Source organism: Aquarana catesbeiana, linkage group LG02 (genome assembly GCF_042186555.1).
Source record: "Aquarana catesbeiana isolate 2022-GZ linkage group LG02, ASM4218655v1, whole genome shotgun sequence".
Taxonomy (NCBI): Eukaryota; Metazoa; Chordata; class Amphibia; order Anura; family Ranidae; genus Aquarana; species Aquarana catesbeiana.
The window spans coordinates 680528176-680544068 of record NC_133325.1 but is presented as its reverse complement, the minus strand read 5'-3'; positions in this window follow the sequence as shown (position 1 = coordinate 680544068).

Genomic DNA, 15893 nt, shown 5'->3' with positions numbered 1-15893 from the left:
GTCGGATCTTTTTGTCATCTGTGGACTTTGGACTTTGTTCTGTGTTGGAAGTCAATAAAGTGCATCTCTCTGGAAGAATTGGGTTGCTGCGGAAGAGTACTTACATCATCATTATAATAATACCTAAATATTAATTATCATACCCACTCTACACTATATCCACCCAATATACTCGATCACTACACTACATCATATCACCCAATATTAATACATATATTCGATCACTACAACCAGGCCCCTCTCCAGACCAGCACTCTGCATGATCCTTCCATGACGGGTCCTCCCCTGGGATCTTCTCAGTTGTCCAGCTTCTTCCCATAGGACAGACAGCACAGGACCATTCCTTCACCGCTGTGGTAGGCCCTAGACAGGCTTATGGGCCCACCCACACGCTGCAGCAACGTGGTCCTCCCAGTCGGAGGACCACGAGGTAGTACTCCTAACACATACCTGTCGGCCAGGAGGGCCAGCAGGTGGAACGAAAAGGGACCCTAAAACATGGCGTCTGTCCCATAAATACCCTCTCCCAGAATGCAACTCGGAGGACCACCTCCACCGAGTTATCTTCGTGACAGTGGAGCACTTATACACTTTAACGTGTTGCCTTTCCAACACCGACCCATGGCGACAACGACACCCACAGGCACAATGTGAAACTACATGCAACACAGCCAAACTGGAACAGAGGCTAAATCTGACTATGTATGAACAGGTAACCCACTAAATTTACCTATAAGCGGTAGACTGAAAAATCTACCAGCGCTACATGTACTTTTAGTACCCTTTTACATTTTTTACTTGTATGTTATTATGTTAGTGCGGTATGCAGTTTTTATCATGCTAGCTTAAATTCTGTGTAAGATATGGGAATTGTACCACCCTATTGTGTACTGTAGCAAACATAATTATTCTCAACATTTCAGAATGTGATGCCTGCACACTTTTAAACCCTTATGTTTTTTTTTTTTTTTAGAAAATGTGTTTATTGAAGTTTTCACATACATAACCAAAAGTAAAAAAAAAAAAAACATAAAATAAACTTACAAGCAAAACAGAACAAAACTTAAAATAAAAAACACAAGAGAAATTAGTACTACCCATGCAGGGGTGCAAAATCAAAATGCTAAAAATAGGGTAAACATTATTTGCATGGGCGACACATGGCTTATCAAGGTGTGGTTGGTGAGAAGCGTTAAAACAGAATGGCAAGTATAAGGGAATGTACATGCAACAGTAAGCAACAGCAAGCCCTCCAAAGGTGGCCCTGACTTGGTTGGAGGATGTATATCACAGGAGAGGACTATCCATGGCAGTAAAACAAGAAAATCATGATGCAGCCGTAGTGGGGTCAGCCAACCACGTAGACCAAACTTTATCATATTTTGCTGGACAACCCCTCTTCACATAGGTATCCTTGTAGAGTGGAAGACTATTTTTCACCAAAGTTTTCCAAAAGGGCATAGAAGGGGGAATCTGCTTCTTCAAGTAGAGTGCTATAGCCTTTCTAGCATAAAAGAGAAGCAGGCGCACCAAAGTTCTCCCTGCTACGGTGGCATAGGTGTGTGCAGGGGGTGTGCCTGGGCACACCCTAATCACTGCATGTGGTGCCAATTCCCTGGGCTTCCCCCCATGTTGCGCCCACCCCACCTGCAGTGCTGCTGGCTTCCATCCTCTCCCCTGGCTGCTGTAGGGGAAGGGCCAGTTAATATAAAATTTACCAGCCCCTTCCTTTTCTAAATGGATACAGTGAACACACTCACTGCGTTCATTCATAACTGAAGCATAGTAACATGTTTACTATGCTTCAATTTGTGAATGAACCGAAAGCCGCTCAGCACAGAGCACTTCTCAATTATTGACTGTCCAGGGCATCTGAGGTTGCAGAGAAAGGCATGTGTGTTTGAGCTTTGGGGTGCACACCCTAATGCAATAGGCTGCACACACCTGTGTACAGTGGGAATTCGATTTTCTACCAACCCCAGTATACAGCTTTCCATGGAAGAAGGTATACTGGTTACAGACACCATGTTTAACACAGAAAGCACCTCTGACCAAAATACGGTGATAACTGAACAGGACCAGAAAATATGGGAAAATCATTTGGGGAATGACCGCATCCTCCAGCACTCTGGAGGATATGAGGGAGACACAAGGAATGAAATCTAGAGGGCGTAAAATAGGCTCAGTAGACAATATTGAATTGGATTAGCTTGTTTCATGAGGAAACCAAAGTAGGGAACGGCAGGTCCAATATGTCGTCCCAGTCGTCATGGTTCAGGTGCTGGATATCACGCTGCCACTTAGCTCTTAGGCCAAACAGAGTGGGAATGACATTGAAATTAGGTGGGCATAAATGTGAGTGGTGGGTTCTCTATGAAGTCTATGGGAAGTACCCATTCAAGGGCCGATTGAGCCCCTACGAGGGAAGCTTGCAGAATTGCCTGGAAAAGGCATGGGAGAGCTGCACGTAGCAAAACAAATAAGAAGGAACACTGAATTCAGATGATAATTGTAACCAGGATTCTAATGTGGCTCCAGAGGAGATGTGTGAGATCCATTTTATATTATATTTAACAAATGCACCCGGATCTGACAACACATAGAAATGGGGCATAAACAGGTTTAACCAGAGTGGAGTATTAGGTGAGACTGTTCCCTCTGGGAGACGTTTAAGACCAACTCTCCAGGCTCTGATGGTAGTAAGCATTGAGGGAGTGAGTGGATAAGGAGATTTAGGGCCCCTGAACACCAGAAGTAGGTAGTAATCAGAAGGTAATCAGAGGCCCTATGAGATACCTGGACCCCTAGATATTTTAAATCTTTAGCCAACTGGAGCGGCAAGTTTGATGGGGCAAAACTGCCAGCCTCGGGGGCAATGGAAAATTCACTCTCAGACCCGTAACCTCAGTGTAAGTATTCAGGAGTTGTAATGCATCTTGAAGAGAGGGACCTGCATCATGGAGGAATAAGAGGGGGCCTTTCGCAAATAGGGCAGCCCTCTCCTCCAGCCAACCTTTCTTTCAACATGGGAAAATCTCAGGTCCCCAACTTTCCACCCAAACAGGAAAACCGTCTATTGCACCATGGACTTATCTACTACTAGCCCATTACCTACAATCCGTAGACAAAGACTCCAATTGTTCAAGAGAGCTTACCCCTTTTGAAACACTATGCATTCAAACACATCCCCAACCTCACATGCTGTGCCTCACACACAGCCTCCTTTATGCAGATAATCGACCTTCCCAGACCCCGGCATGCAGTAAATAGGAAAAAGATTTCTCCATTACACCTTCAGACAAACAATGGGAACAATCTCTTCTCAACATACATAAGGAATCGAGAAATGTTACCACGCAAGAAAATGGCTACAAAATTATGTCCAGGTGGTACCGTACTCCAACCCTTCTACATAAAATTAACCCACCGTCACCAGCAACGTGCTGGAGATGCCATGCAGAAAAGAAGGCACTTTACTGCACATTTGGTGGTCTTGTACCTTGGTTCAAACTTTCTGGACAGAGGTGCACAGAATTACGTCACAAGTCACTTCATACGACCTAGAATTCTCCCCAGCCCAATTTCTTCTCCATCTCTCATCCTTACCGCATAGAACATACTACAAGTCACTAGCAATGCACATGATAAATGCAGCAAAACAATGCATTCCTATACACTGGAATTCAACTCACACCCCCCACAATTCGAGAATGGTTTGCTAGAATCCGAAAAGTATCAGAAATGGAGGAATTAATCTATATTTATTAATCTATATCTCCCTAGATAACCCCACTAAATTAACCAAAAAATGGAGCTACTTTATTCATTTCCAAACTACACCTGAATACCACAAACTCAATATCCCCCCCAAATAGAGAATCAAACACATTCTAGTGATTCAATCCCGTATACACGGTCGGCCAAACCCTTCCATATTTTGTTTCTAACTACCTTCCCCCCCCCCCATGGCAAGCATTAATAATAACTCCTCCAAAACATATAAACAAACCGAGGGGGGAGGTCAGAGAGGATGCCCATTCTTCCTATCCTTGCCCTCCTATTCTTTCTTCAGCTCTTCTCTCTCCCACCCCACCCTTTTCCCCACTTCCCATTACCTTTTCCCCTGCTCCCTTGAATATTCTCCCTTCCATCTGCCCCATGTACATATCCCCCCCTGTGAGATACTCGGCCCAGTTTCCTATCCCCCACACATGTCTGCCCACCCCAGTACATTCTCTACCATACTTAAATATAATAGAACCTACACAAAACTATACAATTATTAATTATTATTATTATTAATTATTAAATTAATACAATTATTCCACACCTGCTACCTCCCCTCTCTGTAGAGAGGTAGACACTAAGCTGAAAAGGGATACCTAACAAACCCACTCACTATTATACAACATATGGTTCCTGGGGATTTTCTGACCTTAGGGTCTTTATCTAGTCAGGGACCAGTCTCCTGAGACATACAAGCATTACCTGAAGCTCAGAATGGGCGCAGACATTTCATATTTGGTAATTTCATATTTGGTAATTTCATTTGAAGTACCTACATTTCTTAAGCTATGATATCTTGACGCCGCATGTTTTCTCACTATTTATGTATATGTGAAGAATTTTGTGAATGTTATTGGAACTTACAAATAAAATACATTGTTGGAAAAAAAAAAGGCTGCCTGGTCCTGTATTGCTCAAGGCGGGTCAGCTTGGCTAAATGTAAATTTAACTCCCTCTGAGAAGCTTGCAAGTGAATGAAATTATCTGCATCTGTGATATCATCATACGCCTCTGAATGAGTGGCCATGAAGGTCTGAAGGGACTGAATGGTCGCCCCAAGATCTCTATGGAATGCAGAGATGGAGCACATATATTGCCCTCTAGTGAAGACCTTGAAGGCATCCCATATGGTTTCTGGAGAGGAGGACCCCTGGTTGACATCCCAATACTCAGACAGTTTGGGGGGCATGACATCTACAATCACCAGATGGGAGATCCAATGTAGGGCCAAATGCCACAAGGACGCATTACAAAAGGTAGATGTACGTAGAAGTAGCTGCAGAAGTGCGTGATCTGATAAACCACTTGGTAGGTATGCCTCCTGAACATTGGCCAACAGAGAAGGATTGGCAAATGGAAGGTCGATGCATGAGGAGGTTTTGTAGGTAGAGGAGAAGCAAGAATAAGATTGGTTGTTTGGTGCTTCCACTGCCAAACCACAGTGAGGCCGGCTGCCTGAACCCAGGCCTGGAGGTCATCAGAGCTATGTTTAGGCATAGTCTGTCTGTCCAGATCGAGCGACAAAATGGCATTAAAATTGCCCATGATTAGTAGTTTGGCAGGGCAATAGGGGGTGATCCTCTCCAGAAGAATACCCAATACCTCAGGGGGTGTCACGTACCTGGTGGAGACTGAGCTTTTGGCTTTTGGCACAGCCAACGTCCCCGCCTGTGCTCCTGCACTGACTCCCTTACTGCAGAAGTGGTTTACTATGTGAACCTCCCTGCTACTGCATGTGGGACATTGGTTGGGGACTGCATCTCTGCTTTACCCCCCACTGGACATAGTGCTTTTGGCTACATGTTTAGGGTTTTTGGGTACAGGCCTTTGTCGATTTCCCTCTGCGTTTTTGTTTTTTATGGGAGAGCCTAGCATGGGCAGGCATTGCACCATGGTGCACTGGGTTTCTTCTTTTTTTATTTTTTTGTTGGTTTTTTTTGTTGTTGTTCATGTACTCATATGGATGGTGTTGGTTGCTTTCTGCTTTGCTGCTCCTGAGATGGCCTTGCTCCTTTAGTTACGATTCTCAATTACTACTCCAATAGCGTCACCTCCCCTGGACCTGTGTAAAATAATCTCCTGGAACGTCCATGGCCATGGATTTAAACATGCTTTGCTTTTTCAATATTTGAAACTTTACAACCCTCACATACTGTTGTGGCAGAAAACCCATCTCACGGACAGCAAACTCCTATCGCTTAGAAAGCCCTGGATTCATAAAGCCAACCATGCCTCCTACTCATCTTTTGATCGTGGGGTCTCTATACTGATTGCCAAGTCTCTCCCTTGTGTGGTTGAAATGATCCATACAGACCCCCAGGGCAAATTTGTTATAGTGGTTCTTACTCTGTGGGGCTTACACTATATCATAGTTTCTTACATTACAGTAACTTACATTCCCCTTGTAAGAGAAGTCTGGCTAACAGATGCGCACCTGCACACAAGCACAGGCACACCAGTGTGTGTAAAAAGGACTTGCGCACACAGGCGCGCGCCAATGCGTGCACACAGATGCACACCAATGCGTGCACACAGATGCGCGCTGATGTGCGCGCACACGCGCACATCTTGGCGCCAAGTAGTTTATTTAAACTGAACACTGACACATGAGCCTTGCTGAGTGGTCTTTCTGCTAGTACCTGTTACCTGAATCTGATCTGTTCCAGTGTTCCTGTGTTTGACCCGGCTTGTACCTGAACCTCCTCTTGAACTTCTGCCTGCCTTCCTGTGACCCCGGCTTGTGTTTTGACCCTGTTCCTGCTCCATGCTTCTGTACTGCGCTGCCCGACTGTGTACCGAACCTGGCCTGTATCCTGTCTTTGATTCTATCTCACGTTCCAGTACCTGCTCTGCTCGGCTGTTGACCTCCTGGCTTATATTCCGATCACAACTCTGCCTGCTGATCCAGCAACACGGAGTTCCAGTCCTCGGTGCCTATCCGGTGATCTGCAGCTATCGGGTTCCTGCCAAGACCCGTCTTGAGCCACCTGCTACATCGGCCCTCATGCCACTCTGTGTCTTTCATTCCCTGTCATCTCTATCAGGGTTGCTAGACAGGAGGTGCAAGAGAAGCCCTCTCTACAGCTCAGTCTCCACCAGGTACGTGACACCCCCTGAGGTATTGGGTGTTCTTCTGGAGAGGATCACCCCCTATCGCCCTGCCAAACTACTAATCATGGGCAATTTTAATGCCATTTTGTCGCTCGATCTGGACAGACAGACTATGCCTAAACATAGCTCTGATGACCTCCAGGCCTGGGTTCAGGCAGCCGGCCTCACTGTGGTTTGGCAGTGGAAGCACCCAACAACCGATCTTATTCTTGCTTCTGCTCTACCTACAAAACCTCCTCATGCATCGACCTTCCATTTGCCAATCCTTCTCTGTTGGCCAATGTTCAGGAGGCATACCTACCAAGTGGTTTATCAGATCACGCACTTCTGCAGCTACTTCTACGTACATCTACCTTTTGTAATGCGTCTCCAGTGGTAATGATGATGATGATGATGGAGGAGATGGAGATGATGATGATGAGGTCACTGATGTAACTTGGGTGCCAGATAGAACAGAGGAGGAAACTGAAGTTGAGGCGGCACAACCCCAAGGAGGCTGACATCAAGAAAGAGTAGAGAGCAGCCACCCTGTTCCATCACATTCTGCAGCTGTTATCTCCCGGCCCACTCCCCAAAGTTTGGCTATGTGGGCCTTTTTCAGCACATCTGCAGCAGATCACACTGTTGCTATCTGCAAATTGTGTCTCAGGCACATCAAACGTGGCAAAAACACCAGCCATTTGGGTACCACATGCTTAACAAGGCATTTAACATCCAACTATTCAGCCCGTTGGCAAGAGCACCTAAAAGCCACACTAAAGGGGCACAAATCTGTCCCTCCTCCTCCTTACCCACTTCAGTCTGCCCCTGCTATACCGAGTCATTACCTCTCAGCAGCCTCCACTGACAGGGATGATGGTATAGCACAGGGTGTCCCAGGTCCTAGCAGCACATCTGCCTGCAGCACACCACCAGCTGTAGACTGTAGCTGGCAAATTTCTCTGCCCCATCTGCTGCAGCGGAAAAAAAATACAGTCCCTGCTACCCACATACCCAGTGTCAAAATGCAAGCTTGTCAAAGCTGTTGGCTCTCCAACTTCTGCCTTTCAGCCTGGTGGATTCTGCCCCCTTCTGTGAATTTGCACAATGTGCTGTACCACAATGGCAGGTTCCCAGTCGCTACTACTTTTCAAGTAAGGCTGTTCCATCTCTCTACCATCACGTGGAAGGGAATGTTCTGGCATCATTGGGCATGGCAGTCAGCCGTAAAATCTACCTTACTGCTGACACATGGTCCAGCAAGCATGGACAGGTATGATATATTTTGTTCACAGCACACTGGGTAATGTTGCTTTCAGGTCGAAAGGATGCAGGACAGGGCTCAGTGCTGCAGCTTGTTGTGCCCTCATGTCTCCATATAGCTGGTGGTGATGATACCAGACCTGTGAGCTCTACCCCTTCCTCCACCTCCGCCACCTCTATGCCCTCCTCTGCAGAATTGTCCTATGAACATCAGGTACCCCCTAAGCGTTCAAAGGGCTATTCCATGAGTCAGGCTAAAAGGTGCCATGCAGTGCTTCAGCTGGTGTGAATAGGGGACAGGAACCACACCAGGGCAGAGATTCTTGCAGCCCTGCAGGGACAGGCCAAAAGGAGGTTCACACCACGCCAGCTGGAGCCAGAAATGGTGGTTTGTGATAATGGCTCAAACCTCCTGTCCGGTCTTAGACAGGGAAAGTTGACATATGTGCCATACCTGGCACATGTCCTCAGTTTGGTGGTGCAGCATTTCCTAAATACGTACCCAGGGTTGCAAGATGTGCCAAAGCTGGCCAGAAGAGTCTGTAGCCATTTCAGGCGGTCATACACAGCCAGTGCTCACTTGGCTGAAGTTCAGAGGGAATTCCACCTGCCACGTAAATGGCCTGATTTGTGACATGAAAAAACAACAGGAAAGGCGCCTCTTAGTAAAACTGTATATTTAATGGAATATATGCATTAAAAACACTCACATTAAAAACTTAGATAGTCCGGCATGGGGAGTTCAGTATAGCCAAACAGGATTGCGTCCTCCTATGTCCACAGTCTTATTCCTCTATTGCTGACGGCTGGTCCGTGTGGTAGAAGCTTCCGGTATCAGTAAAGATCCAAAACGAGGCTTGGGCACCGCCGAATAGTCAATTGGGAGGCTGGGACGCTGGGACGCACATCCAGAGTATGTGCTGTACTGCCGTAAGGCGACGTGTTTCAGAGCATGCGCACTCGGGCGCGCTCCTTTCTCAAGCTCTTGAAACGCGTCGCCTTACGGCAGTACAGCACATACTCTGGATGTGCGTCCCAGCGTCCCAGCCTCCCAATTGACTATTCGGCGGTGCCCAAGCCTCGTTTTGGATCTTTACTGATACCGGAAGCTTCTACCACACGGACCAGCCGTCAGCAATAGAGGAATAAGACTGTGGACATAGGAGGACGCAATCCTGTTTGGCTATACTGAACTCCCCATGCCGGACTATCTAAGTTTTTAATGTGAGTGTTTTTAATGCATATATTCCATTAAATATACAGTTTTACTAAGAGGCGCCTTTCCTGTTGTTTTTTCTTTGCATATCTGGAGTGGCTTCACCTCCCATCAAAAGGCTGCCCTATCTAGAGACTGTTTGCATCTCACAAAGAGCGCAACGCTCAAAAGGACATTCCTATAGCAACATCTGCATATGACATTAACCATGTAACCTGCGCTATTTGTTTGTTTACTGATTTGTGACATGCCCACCAGGTGGAACTCAACTTTGGCAATGCTGCAGTGGCTATACATGCAGCAGAGGGTCGTCAATGAATACCTGTGCGAATACGGTACGACGACAGGCTCAGGCCGCCTCGGCTTTTTTTCCACACGCTAATGGCTGCTCATTATATTGTCACCATTTGAGGAGGCCACAATGATGGTGAGCCATGACAGTGCATGTATCAGTGACACAATCCCTGTTGTATTCCTGCTGGAGCAGACTCTGCATGGCATTATGGGGAGGGCACAGGAGGCAGAACAGCAGGAGGAAGAGGAGGACTTCCTTTCCTCTCAAGGCCCACCTCAAGGCACATGGGCAACCTCATGCTGCAAAGCCTGCGAAAGGACCCAAGAACACGTGGCATAAAGGAGAAGGATGATTACTGGTTGGCAACCCTCCTTGACCACTGTTATATGGGGAAGGTCTCAGAACTCATCCTGTCCCCACAGAGAGTGCAGAAGATAAAATCTCTTGAGGAGACGTTAAAGAGGATTTTATTGAATGTTTTTCCTGACTCCAATAGATTACAGTGTCATGGAAAACATAGTTATGAGTCTTCTGTTGGTAAACAGAGGAGTGTTGGAGAAGGCGTCCACCTAAGTGAGGTATTTCGGAATATTTTTAGTCCTCGCCGCCCAGGGCTGTCAGCTTCCACATCCCATCGACAGCGTCTGCATCACATGGTGGATGATTACCTCTGGGCCAAAACAGAGATGGATAGCTTTCCAGCTGACGATCCGCTGACTTACTGGGTCATGAGAATAGACCACTGGTCAGAACTTGCCCAGTATGCTATTGAGTTGTTGGGCTTCCCTGCATCCAGCATGCTTTCAGAATGGGCATTCCATGCTGCAGGACATTTCGTTACTGATCATAGAACGCATCTGTCCACAGACTCCGTGGACTGTTTGACTTTTATAAAAATGAATTAGTCCTGCATTACCAGCTATGAAGCCCCCAATTCCGATGTCACTGAAGTCTTTTTGGGATGTGGAATCTCTGAAGGACTTTGAGGTTGCCTAGCTTTGAGGGTGTTCAATCATTTCATCTGGAAGCATGTTTTTGTTATAGGTTTCATGGGCACAATTAACACCTAAAGATCAATTTTTCAGCACCTATTTGACAGGTGCATATCATTGCAATTTTTTACATCAAGGCCAATTCTTGCTTTCATCAAGAGTACCTCTATAGGGTTACTGTCAGACTTTGACGACCTGACTGACGAACCCAATATAGCAGGGGGAGGCCTCCCGTATGTATCTGGTTCCTGGCCCCTGATAGAGCAAACAGAAGGCACGGGAGCGCAGAGTGGTATGAGAGCCTGGCGGGTGACTTGTGAGGCTAAGGCCTGAGATCCTGGTGCAAGCAGATGGGAGGTACTTGGCAGGCTGAAGCACAGTTTAACTGGTGCAGAGCAGGAGCAGGGCAGGCAGGTCCGGTCACAAGCAGAGTTGGCAGCAGGCGGTCAGCACAGTACAGAGGAGCAGGCAAATTTAAAGTCCAGGTCACAGGCAGGGTTGGCAGCAGGCAGTCAGCACGGTACAAGGGATCAGGCAGGTTCAAAGTTGAAGGCAGGCCGGGGTCAGATGCAGGCAGATAGCAGGGGAGAATCCAATAGACAAGCCGGGTCACAGGGAGATCAGACGTTCAGGCAGGTAAACAGGAAGTACAGGAACAGGAAGCTGAAGATCGGACAGCACTGAGCACAATGCACCAGCAGACTAAATAGGGCGAAACAGCGCGCGCGCCGATGCGCACGGGCACGTGCCCGCCGACGGGCGAGCGCCAGCGCGGGCCAGTGCGAAGTGGCGCACACCAAAGTGCCCGACGACAATCCTGCTCTGGGATCCTCTCTGACAGTTACAGGGGAAAGGTGCCCCCGACACCCAAAGAGTAATTTTTCTGCACCTGTTTGACAGGTGCATATCATTGCAATTTTTTACAGCAAGACCATTTCTTGCTTTCATCAAGAGTACTTCTATAGGGTTACGGTGGGAAGGCGCCACTGACACCCAAAGAGTAATTTTTCTGCACCTGTTTGACAGGTGCATATCGTTGCAATTTTTTACAGCAAGGCCAATTCTTGCTTTCATCAAGATAACCTCTATAGGGTTACGGTGGGAAGGTGCCACCGACACCCAAAGACCAATTTTTACACACCTGTTACTTCTATCCAGTTAAAGTGACACCAGAATGTATCCAAAAAATCTCTAATCTTGTTCCCAGTGCACTACATTGTGGCCTCATCATGCACACTGGCTCCCCAGCTGTTGCTGAGCAAAATAAAGGCAGCTTGCAGGAAAAATGTCATTTTTTTGGCTTTATAAATACAATTATTGCTGCAGCAGATTCTAGACATGATACAGGTCTGCCACTTTACAAGTAGACTAAGGGGACCCCCAGGCACCATATAGGAAGGATTTTTTCATTCTTATGCTTTCACTTTAAAAATCAAAAAATGCCTGCTCATTTAAAAATTACATTTTTCACAAACGTTTTTTATTGAGACATTTCCCCCAGGGCAGGACCCGGACCCGTATAACCACTGTATGCCCAATTACTTGCATATAAGCCTTCAAAATGGGCACTTTTGATTTTTGACATTCGGGTCCCATTGACTTTAATGGGGTTTGTTATTCGGGTCTGAACTTTCGCAGTGTTCGAAAGTTCTGGTGTCAACCAAACAGGGGCCCATTCGGCCCATCCCTACTGATATACAGTACTTGCTGTAATCCGCCGGTGGGTCATTCAAGTGCATGATGGTTCCCCAAAATCAAACTCTCAACAGGTGTATTGGCTCATGCAACTCCGGACATTGCTAAAGCCTTTAGAGAATATTATTCGGACCTATATAATGTCAAAAACGACCTATCCCATCTTCCTCATAAGGAGAGAAGAAACCGCATGCTTTCCTACTTAAAAGAAGCCAATCTTCCTAAATTGCCCATATCTGTTCTTAAAGAACTGGAGGAAGACTTTTCGGTTGATGAATTTCAGGCAGCATTAAAGTCCTCCCCATCTGGTAAAGCCCCTGGACCTGACGGGTTTACTATTTAATATTATAAAACATTCAGTGACATCTTGCTCCCTCGTCTGTCTGCGTATGCAAATTCTATTTCTCAATCCTCAGGACTACGCCCGGAGTCACTTTCAACTCATATTACTGTCATTCCCAAACCAGACAAGGACCCTACCCTATGTAACAGTTTCAGGCCAATATCATTAATAAATGTCGACATTAAATTATTCGCCAAAGTAATGGCAAACCGATTACTCCCCCTTATACCCAACTGGATCTCGGCAGACCAGTCAGGTTTCATACCCAATAGAGAAGCAAAAGATAATTCCCTTCGTGCAATCTCTCTAATCCAATATGTTCAGCGATGCGCCCAGCCCACCCTACTCCTTTCCACCGACACAGAAAAAGCATTTGATAGGGTGGACTGGGAGTATCTTAAGCTGACTTTACGACACTTTGGTCTGGGTCCTAAAATGTTCCATCGTATCTCATCCCTTTATTCCAATCCCTCAGCACAAATTAGAATTAATGGTACGTTAAGTGACCCCTTTGTCTTACACAATGGAACTAGGCAGGGCTGCCCCCTCTCCCCTCTCCTCTTTGCTATTACATTAGAACCCTTCTTAACTGCAATTAGGAATAATGGTAATATCAAAGGTATACAAATAGGCAACAGATTCCATAAATACGCAGCTTACGCAGATGATGTACTATTTTTCATCCAACAACCACGTATTTCGATTCCCAATTTGATGTCTGCATTTTCCACGTTTCATTCAATTTCTAACTTCAAAATAAAATTATCCAAATACGAAATTTTAAACATTAACATTCCTAAGTCCGAGGCTCTTTCTCTCAAACCCCTCTTTCCCTTTAAATGGGAAACAAAATGTTTGAAATACTTAGGTATTTATCTTACTTCTAATCTCCAATCCCTCTTTCGATACAATTATATTCCCTTGCTAAACAAAATTAGAGATGACCTGCGAAAATGGTCTAGCCTGTCCCACACATGGTTAGGGAAGGTAAATATAATTAAAATGAACATACTGCCTCGCGTCCTCTTTCTCTTTCAAATGCTTCCATTTTGTGTTCCAGTGGGGTTTTTTACTATTCTACAATCCATGATTTCCCGCTTTATTTGGAAGAACAGTCACGCCAGATTATCCAGGGAGTTATTGTTTCGTCCCAAATGCTCAGGTGTTCTGGCACTTCCTAGTTTTAAAGCATATTATCAAGCGACTGTATTGGCCAGACTTGCTGACTGGAAATATGCTCGTAACTCGAAGCTATGGGTACAAATTGAATATTTCCTAAGTGGCGTGGATCTCTCAATAGCTCCCTGGATACCCCGTTCTCACAGGAACCTTGATCGTACTACCTTGGCTCTTACCATATCCTCTTTAGATGTATGGGACGCCTTACATAAAAAATTCTCCTGGACCTATGATTCCCCCTATTATATTACCTCTCCTTAACCACACATATTTTTTGCCAGGCCTTCTTGATCCAGGCTTTAAATCATGGAGGTCAGAAGAGCCTCTCTTACTACATCATACTCTATATGGCAATATACTTAAACCATTACATATGATCCTCGCACCTAACCCTGCCACGTTTCTAGATAAATGGAGATACCACCAACTACAACACTTCGTAAGCTCTCTTTCTACTCCACTTAGGGGTATCAGCGACTTAAACGATATAGAGGTAATATTCCATCCAAAAGACCCTCCTTTACATAGTATTTCCTTATTTTATAAAGCCCTCATTACTCTTCAAAACCCCGACTTCCCACCTTACCTGACTAAATGGGAAATCGATCTAGATCTTTCTCTGACTGACAACCAAAAGGATAGGATCCTACAATTAGCCCACACTTCATCCTCATCAATGTCAGAGGTCAACTATAAATTGCTCACTAGGTGGCATTACACACCAGTTAAATTGCACCAAATGTTCCCCGCCAGTTCCCCATTGTGCTGGAGGAACTGTGGGAACAAAGCTACTCATGCACACATATGGTGGTTTTGTCCATATATTCATCCAAATTGGGATGACATTCGCGCTCTGATTGTCCAGATTGCTGATGTCAATATACCAAATGACCCCTGGGCTATCCTTTTTCATGTTACAAAAACTCCTATAAGGGTGTATAAACGCTCAATTATTCCTCATCTGTTGAATACTGCCAATGCCTTAATTCCCACTTTATGGGGTCAACCAGTATCCCCTTCTATAAAAGTTTGGCTACAAACAGTTGACAATGTACACCTCATGGAGAATATCACTCACAATATTAGAGGGACCTCCAAGAAACATTCTCTAATCTGGGATCCTTGGAAAAAATTTCAAACTACCTCCTCATATAGAGACCTCATTGCACAAAACCCTTAAAACCTGTTAATCAAACTTAGCCATCATACATTTGATTTCTGATAACTCTCGCACCTTTTCAATATGTGGTTATGCATGCCGGCAACCCACCACCCCTCTCTCTCTCTTCCTCTTATCTTTTCTTCTTTCACTTTTCCTTCTTTTTTTTTTCTTTTTCCCATCTACTCTCTTCTTTATCTTCTCTCCTTCTCTACTTTCCCCCCCGCTATCCTTTCATATTTTGTATTTTCATTAAACCAAAGCAACATTTTTCTTTTTTCTTGTCTCAAATGCGTTTGGATTATAGTGCTCACATAGTATAAACCCTCTGTCTAATTATATAGAACGTTGATTCTTTGTATATTTGTAGAGACACTTATTGTATTTTTAACTTATACATATTCGCTGACATCTATGAGTACTGTAATTTATGGTATTGCTAGTATGAAAATGTTATCTATTTTGAGATGTAATTTATATCTTTGTTATATTTTCCTTTAATAAAAATGTATTAAACAAAAAAAAAAAAGTGCATGATGGTATGTGGCAATCAGCGGGAGTCGAGCCAGTAGAATGCGGCTTCAGATTTGTCGAATAACCGGACTCAATCACCATCCACCACTCGGAGCCTGATTGGGTAGAGAAACAAACAAGATATTTGGGGGGCACACCCTAAAAGATGCATTAAAGCTGGTGCAGCCATAAGACCATACAGCAGAGCAAAATATTACAGCGCACACATGCAAAAAAGACATTTACCTCCAGCAGGGCTAGTTTAAAACACCTAGACAATCTAAAAAATATTAGCAAAAAATATGGGGATTTGGTCACACCATATTGCTATATGGTGCTAAGCCCACTTACTGCGACAAAGT